Here is an 8712-nt window from a genome sequence, read left to right as displayed (position 1 = left end):
TATCTCCAACACAGGAAAAAGAAAGGGGGGAGAGGGACATTGGAAATAGAGGGAAATAAATTCCAATCTCTTGAACAATGTATTTGAAGGTGTGCATATTTCTGCAACCATATAATGCCTAGTGTATTATACAAAATCTTTTTCTGCAATAGGAATATATTTGGAAAGTAGATTGCAGAGTCCCTCTGACTGCAGTTTTGCTGTCCTTCCCACTGTCTTGTGATGCATTTGAGTAGTCTGGAACTAGTTCATAAGATTTGCACTGCACTGCCTTTTAAAGACCCCCCAAAGAGACCTGGATCCTGTTCTGCCAGGTAGATACACATGCAGACTGAAAGGTCTCCCCACCAGGAGACAGACCTAAAACATGGGGAGGGGGACAGGAGTAGAGAGGAGGGGAAAGGGGCAGTTATTTGCCCAGGGTAGGGCAGAGCCAAGGGCAGAGCCAAGAGCAGAGCTGGGAGCCGCCACTGCCCTGGGCCGAACGGGCAAGGGGGCATTACCTCAGAGCTGCCTGCAGAATGTGTTCCCAAATACACGCGATGCGGAGAAGCGTCAGTTTATTGGAATCGAAGAAGCCTGCTCAGGTGACAGGTGACACTCTTTCAGGACCTGGTAGCTCCATTTCAACGAGCTTGGGACAGGCCATGTTCTCTCCTAAAATTTTGATTAGAAAAAGAAGTAAATGATTCCTGGGTTGGGCTATCTGAGACTCCTGTGCTATAAGAGGAACCCCCCAGTGCATGGATTAATTAGCTACAGGATGCAAATGCCCTCATGCAATAAATCACCTGGTCGCTCCTCTTGCGGTACCTGCAGCGACAGCTCTCTGGGGCAGAGATGCCCTGGGCAGTGAGGGGGATGCCGTGCCCCAGCTCAGCCCTCCTCCCACCGGGACCAGGCCACCTCTTCGGCACGGCTATGTCTCCAGGCTGAACCGTAGAACTGACACCCGACGGCAGACAGCGGCCGGCCCGGTCCAGCACTGCTGGCGAGATGCCCTGGAGCCGTTAAAGGGCTTCGGTTGTGTAGGAGACTGGGCTTCCACCGAAAACGGTGCCCTAGAACCGTGCCTTTGTGCCACGCACCCCTCCAGCCCCAGCCCTGCGCAGACCCTTCTGCAGCCCCGTCATTCCCCGCCTGTCATCTGCTTTGTAAGTGGTTACAGCAGCAGGGCCAGCAGTGAAGCAGTTCCCGGCAAAAATAACCTGCAATGCATCTCCTCCGGCATAAGTGGCACCGCGCTGTGCCCGCGCTGGGGCGTCGGGTTTCCCGTCCCACCTGCGGAGCCGTGCCTCGCGGCCTGACCCTCGCTCCTCCGGGGACACAAACCCCTGTGTCCCATCCCTGTCCCGGCACCCGCTTCGTGCCCCTGCCGGCACCCACGTGCAAAAATCGCTGCCTTCCCCCAAAGCCCGGTCTGAGGTGGAAGCACACCGTTCATATTGCATTTGCCCTTCTTCTCTGTTGTAACTAAGAAAAGGAGAGTGAAGCACCCTGCGCACAGCCTCTGCACGTCGGAGGGGTCTCCTGGGGGGCAGCGGGGCCCTGGGGACCCGCTGCCGAGCTCAGCACCCGCGGGGGCTTAACGCTGTCTCGCTTGCTAATACATCCACATGCTAAGCAAACATCTCCCAGTCTCCCAGCAAACCCCTGGTTTAGTAATATTGAGTTTTCAGCCACAGTTTTTCTCTTTCAATATAGCTGGTGGGATGCTGGGTTTGGAGAAGATTATTTGGACTTAAAAGGATTTGCGGTTTGTTCTACATTTATGTAGCATCTATTACAGCGGGCCCACGGTGACGCTGGGAAGGCGAGAGCCTGTTACCGACAGCCCGGATCGGAAGCTGAAGGGTTCTCGGTATCCGGCACCCACTCTAGAGCGGTGCTCAGACCCCAGGAAGGTCCACGCCGGGGCTAACTCCCACGTGCAGAGGGCCACAGCACCTACAGATTCTTGAATTTTTAGATTTCTGATCCTTGAGCAAATAATGTGTGAGTAGTATCTTTCCATACCCCCAGAGCAGTATCTTCTGCCACACTTGTCTGGTTTTAAACGCTCACTTTCCTCCCTTGAGGTGCTACAACAGAGTCAAATGGATTTGCTGCAGCAGGAGCTCTAGGGGGGGGAAACCTCTTTTGCATTATTTAAAATTTCCAGTGCTGAAAAAATCAATGATTGCACAAAAAGTGCTCTGAGTTCAGGCAAGTTTTGGGTGAAGTTTCAGAGAAGCCTTGCCCAGAGTCAAAGCAAAATCCCAATTCTGCAAAATCTGGCTCCTGTGCATCCTTGGCTCCCGCACCTAAGCGTGCGAGCCTGAGGCCGGACCTGCCCCGGCTGCAGCTCCCCAGGGATGGGGACAGGGGACAAGCAGCCATGGTGTCCGGCCAGCGTCCCGCAGGAGCACGGGGAAGGCAGCTCGGTTCATGGCAAGGCTCCTCTCTTGCGTTAAATACAGCCGGGAAGGCCAGGTCAGCACGCTCGGTCGCATAAATCATCTGACGTTTTGACTGTGTGTGTGTGATAAAACAGCTCTGAACAAAGCTCCGGCCGTTAAATCACGACGCCCCGCGTGGGGCCGGGTGAACCGTTCACCTGCCAGCATCCTCCCAGCGCCCGCGCTGCAAATCCCGGGAGGACGGGTCCTTGGCTGGGGACATCATCCTTTCGCCTCCCCCCGCTTAAATGGCCCTTTTGCAAGGGGAGAAGAAATTCAAATTGTGCCTCAAAAAATGCCCCTAATTTGTCTTTCCTCAGTTTCCCCCCTTTCTAAAGGACTGTTTAGCAATGAGATGGGAAAGGAAGGTGCCTGAAGGGCAGCAAATGCGGCGGGGGCGGGGGGTGGGTGCACAGGGCACTGCCTTTTCCAGACTCTGAGCCCAGGCTCTGGGCAGCCCCCAGAGTTTTAACATTAAATAAACTTTGCGCAGGCAGCGGTGAGACCCTGAGGCAGGAATTATTTGATTCTCTGATCCTGTACAAGTGGCTGGACCTACCCACAGGGACAATCCCACTTCCCCGGGGGATGCTGCAGTGCTGGGGGCAAGACCACGCATGCCGCCGGCTCCCCCACGAGCACGTGGGGCTGTGGGTGCACATCGGCCAGGGGACCCCGTCCCAGCGCGGCCTCAAAGAAACGCGGCCGGGGTCTGCAGGTGAGGCTTTGCACGCCCATCACGCTCCCTCTGCTCTCAGTGCAGGCTCCCCGGCCTCTTCGGCACAAGACGTTTCTTTTCCTCCCTCTTTTCCTTTTTTTCTCTTTTTTTTTTTTTTTTTCTCCCAGGGAGAATTGTACAGAGACTGATGGTTTCATTTTACATGAATCACTGATGATCTAACAAATTAATTACCTGCTCACTCTTTCCCTCCTGCGTGAGGTCATGGAGGCTGGGTGGGGGCAGCCCGCCGCCCCCCGCTCGGTGGCATCATAGCTCCTACTTTACAGACCAGAGACAAATGTCAAAATTGCCAGTTTAGGTTAAAATCAGATTTAAATGTCTCTTACTAAACACAGAGGCACACAAACTCAATATGTCATCTTTAATGGTTCAGAACAAAGCCTAGAAAAATAGTGTCCCAGCATACAGGAATTTTATAACCTTTGATATATAGCTTTCATTATTAGCAATAATTTCTGTAACTGCATCCGGATTCACAGGAACACATATTGAATAATAATTCTACTTTTTTTGATTTGCTCCCTTTTCCCCACAGGTCCCTGCCCCTGCAGACCCTTTGCCCGGGCAGGCTGGCCTGGGCAGCGCTCTCCCAGCCCTTCATCCTCCTCTTCTGCCTTTTACAAAAACAGGCTTTTGTTGTCTTTTTCGTTCCTCTACTTTTTGGGTTTTGGCCAACACCCACTTCTCCCTCCCCCACTCTTTTGTCATGATATTAAAATCTAATTACCCAGACAACTCTCTTCACCTAAGTCATCAACAGGCCCAATTATTTCTCCGACGTGCACAGCCCCCCATGTATGCACACGCAAGCACACACATAAAGCAATGAACAATAAAAAGGCGTTCGCTAACCTCCGCCTTTTTTCACAGTCAGGCTTCAAGTTCACATGTGAATTTATGCCAGTTTTGACATTAGCAGGAAAAATTAACAGTTCTCACAAAAAAAAAAAAAAGAAACTTGCACAAAAGAGGTTTTGTGTTTCAAGCAGAATAAATTATAGTGTGATGTTATTAAAACACTTAGTTGTTAAGTTGCCAAGAAAATCCAGTATATTCACACGGACTCGAGGACCTGTCTCCATGCAAAGTAATTAAATTAGATTTATGGGCTGCATTACATCAGTGTTTGATAGTTCATTTTTCCTTTCTTCATATTTTGTCCTGCTTTATTAGAGCATGTGACAGATGGTAAAAATAGTGTGAAGTTTCTTGGCCCTGTGCTAAATCCCCCTTCGGTAGTATATCTCTCTTCTGTCAGTTCTCCCCAGCGATGATAAATTAACCTCTCCTCTTCTATCCCAAGTGTGGCAGTAAAGCACTCTTTGACACAGCACTATCACTTTATCTTAATCTGTGCTGTTCTAGGGGCGGGGTGGGGAAGGAAGCGAAAGGGAGATGATGCAATCGCTACCACGAGTTTAAAAAAAAAAAAGAAAAAGATTTATTGTGTCAAAAAAAAAAAAAAGGAAAGCCAGGGATAGTGCTGATTTATAGAATCTGCTTTGTTGCGTGTGTATATATACGTGTGTACACATACACACACGTATGTATTTGCCCATTCCAGCTTCCCCTCTTGCAGCAGGTTAGAGGGATAAGGCTCTCTTTTGATTTACCGACATCTGGACCCCTCGGGTTCCCAGGCGCCCTCGCCCACCGCTGCCCCATCATTTCTCCAGCCGGTCGATGGACAGAGGCTCTTCTCCTCCAGCGAACTGGAGTTATTTATCTCCTGGTCTCCTGCTTGCTGCTTTTGCAGCATGGCAGCATGGCAATCAGCCCTGTCCTGCCCAGGGTCCAACAGCCCTGGAGCAGGTTGTCCCTCCTGTGTCCCCTCCAAGGCCTCGGGGCTCCGCACAGGGCTCCGCTTGGGACCAGGTTCCTGCTCTCCAGGAGGGAGCTTTGCAGAACGAACCCCTGGAAGGTCCTGTGTGGGCTTTTAGAGCACCAGGATAGTAATTAAGTGAAATTAACTCACAGGTTTCCTTCTAGTGAGACAGAGCAGGAGCCACAAGTATTTTCAGTCAATCTTGCAGGCAGGGCACAGACGATGAGTGAAGGCAAAAACAGGCAACGGGGAGGTGTAAGAGGGAGAAAGCCCTTCCCTGGGGAATCCCCCAGTGTCCATGTGATAGCGAGGTGTTGTATTAATGGTGTCAGATATGGCAATGCTTGACATACGGTGATATGAAGATAGTAATATCCCTAAATTTAAAGTACTGAGACAAATGGAGCCAGCCCTCAGCTACCTCTAGGTCCACCCCATCCTGCTGGTGCCTAGCTCAGAAGACACAGCCTGTGTTCTGCCTGCTATTTTGGGAGCCAGAGACCTCGTCTTTCTCCCAAACTAAGGATGTCCTAATACAGGAAAGATCTGGGGGATTGACCATGTGTGGGTGACTCCTTGCTTGCTGGGGATTAGGGCTGCCTCTCAAAGACACTTGGCACGTTGTGTATGAACAGACACCTTAGCAATGCCCAATAATAGCACAAAAATTGAACTCGTGCATCCACCAGCTATACGAACTGGAGCTACAAGGCTGTATTTGGCCTGGGCCATGTGCTTCCCAGTCCTGGATGGGATCACCTAGCGGGACAATTTCATACCAGGTGTTTTGTTAAACACTTGCTATGAAGTCAAGTCAGTCTCCTTTCCCCTCTGATGCTGTATCCCTCGCTCCCTCCATTTAAAAGCCAATTCCTGCCTGTACAGGGGCCATTTACTGTACATCTTTCTTTCCTCCTCAGCCAGATTTCAACTCAAAGGAATTGACTGAAGCGTTCAGTCACCTGGACTGTAACTAAAGACCACGGTGTATCCATCACGGGCAAGACTGTCACCGCTCCAAGTATCCTCCCGCAGCCCCGAGGCAGGAGAGGTGAGTGGCAGAGCCCGCAACACCGACTCGCCAGGTCTCGCCAGCGCAAAAAGCAGGAGTGACTCCATTTTCCTGCCAGAGTGTCGCACAGGGGTGAAAGAGTTGGGAGAGCAGAGCGGGGTCCATGTGCGAATGCCTCCCGGCTCGTAGATGAGGGGCGTTAATTGCCCAGGTCACCCCTCCTGTCACTCCGAGGCACCCCCGTGAGTGCTGATCCCCGGAGGGGGCTGCAGCCCAGACTGCGGAGCGGGGCGGCTGCTGTAGGTCGTTATGGTCTGTTAGATCAAGACCTTAAGGCCCAGCTATAGAATTTTTAATTCATAGATCAATAACCAGATAATACTAATGATGGTGTCGATGCAACCTAAACCCCTTAAGAAAAACTGTGGTGTAGTGGGCACAGCCATCCGCGGCTCGCAGAATAACTGGGAAATGGGGAAAACACAGAACCAGACTGAGCCTTTGGTTGAAATGCACCCCAAACCCTGGGCCTCCTCCAGGCCTTCCTTTGAACACCCTCCATGGTCTCCATGGTGAATGGCCATTTCACTTTCGTAAATAAAAGCTGAAGGCCCTGCAGCACTTCTAGACCAGCCCCAAACCAGTTTCTGCTTAAAAGGAAGACACCGATCACTTTGTTGTTGTCATCAGCACAAATGTATTAAAATAGCAGCTGGCAACCACGTCTCACATCAGGCTCCGGACTAATAAGGAGCAAAGACTCTCCCAGAGAGTTTATGGGGTGACTAGACTACAGGCGGTGATGACAGTGGGATTAACCTCGTCCCCACCCGTCCAACTGCAGGCAAGTCAGCGCGACCTGCCTCCTGCGGTGCAGGCACCGAGCCGAGGGTGTATTTAAAACGAAAACAAAAACCCCACTGAAACCAAACCCTCAGCTGTGCCTGCAGCTCTCCCCGGGAAAGACTCAGTGACGGGTGGCATTGCACTGCAGCACAGAGGGTCACCGCGATGGGTGGCATTGCACTGCGGCACAGAGGGTCACAGAAACGGGTGGCATTGCACTGCGGCACAGAGGGTCACCACGATGGGTGACATTGCGCTGCAGCACAGGGGGTCACAGCGACGGGTGGCATTGCATTGCAGCACAGAGGCACTCGGGGTGTGACCTCAGGCGAGAATAACAGTTTGCAGGCCTGACCATCGTGTCCATCAGGCCTTGCATGTTGCTGTTCAAAACCTCATCCTGACAGGCAGAAACAACCCACAAGCTCAGGCAGGGGCTGAAGCAGAGTTTTGGGGTGCACTGTGTTCCCACAGGTGCTGCCGAGCAGGGGTAGCCTCTGCCCCCCCAGTCCTGTGCCGCTTGGGTCTGCAGGTCTGAGCGCATTAAGTAGCCAATCACACTGCATTATGAGCCCAAGTAATGCTAATCATTAAACCTGTAATTTATTTTTTCTGTATTTCATAAAATGTGAAATATTACCACTCGTCGGGTGCCCAGAGAGAACGGGGATGCTCCATTAAGTTCGACACTGCTCCTCCATAAGATGCAGTAATTATATGCGGCTTTTTTTACTGCTAAGTTCCTACTTGCAGATGCTAACAAAAGAAATAAGCTTTTAATCCAAACATAATTAATATGAATTACCTCCACAGTACACCCTGGCTTTGCACCATTAAACTTAATTTTTGTTTTGCATGATAATTGTGTTATCATTACCATTTATAGGAGAACTCAGGGACCTTCACTTTGTTTTCAGCCAAGACCAAAGGCACTAGAAATGGCTATCGACGGTCTCTCTGCCTGCAGAGTCTGGGGGAATTATTGGCCTTGTCTGGCCTTGGGTTTATCTTCACCGTGGTCAGTCTTGTCGGGTCGGTTACACGATTCCCCCTGTGCCGTCCCTGCAGGCAGGCGGTGGGATCCGTGTTACAAACCCTCCGCCGCCATGTCTGGGCTCTGCGGGCGGCCGGTGCACCAGCGCAGCCCCTGCTGCCCCACAGCTCGGCTGGGCCACCCCACGCTTCCTATGAAAAAGGGAAAAATTATCCTAACGAGCTCTTGCTGCACGTCCACTCCTGGTGCTGGGGCAGGCAGCAGCGCAGGCAGGGCAGGAGGACAGGCAGGGCCCTGGCTGGGAACCCTCCATGGACAGGGAATAAAATTCCCGTCCTTGGGACACAGCAAGAGCTGGTGCTTGGAGCACGGACCAGGATGCCGAAGCCTCCCCAAGCATGCCACAAAAACACCTGGCACAGGGTCTGGGCCCTGGATGACTGCATTTGAAAGGCAGAGTCAGCGACCCCAGCAGAAAAGCAGGGTCTGCACCCTGCAGTCCCCAAGCCCGTGGGGCCACCCTGAAGTCTCACTCGTAATTAAGTGCCCAGCCCCATGTGATGAGTTTGTGCAGTCACATTTCAGGAAGGAGGGAGATGAAATCAAGTCCCGTAATTATTTATTGAAATTACAGCCCCTGTCGAGGAGGACTGAATTACTGCAGACTCCATTAGCTGGCTCGCTGTGTATGGGAGAGAGGGAATGAGAAAATGATGGATGAGAAAGACAGAGAGAATTTTTAAAAATAAAAGGGAAAGAAATGAGAGAAAGAAGGGGCAAAGAGAGGCGAGAGAAGGGCCTTCCCCGACCTGCTTTCTCCCTGCCCAAGCGGCTCCCGAGCCGCAGTGCCCGGCG

This window comes from Harpia harpyja, chromosome 13 (assembly GCF_026419915.1).
Source record: "Harpia harpyja isolate bHarHar1 chromosome 13, bHarHar1 primary haplotype, whole genome shotgun sequence".
Lineage (NCBI taxonomy): Eukaryota > Metazoa > Chordata > Aves > Accipitriformes > Accipitridae > Harpia > Harpia harpyja.
Note: the sequence above shows the minus strand (reverse complement) of the source record.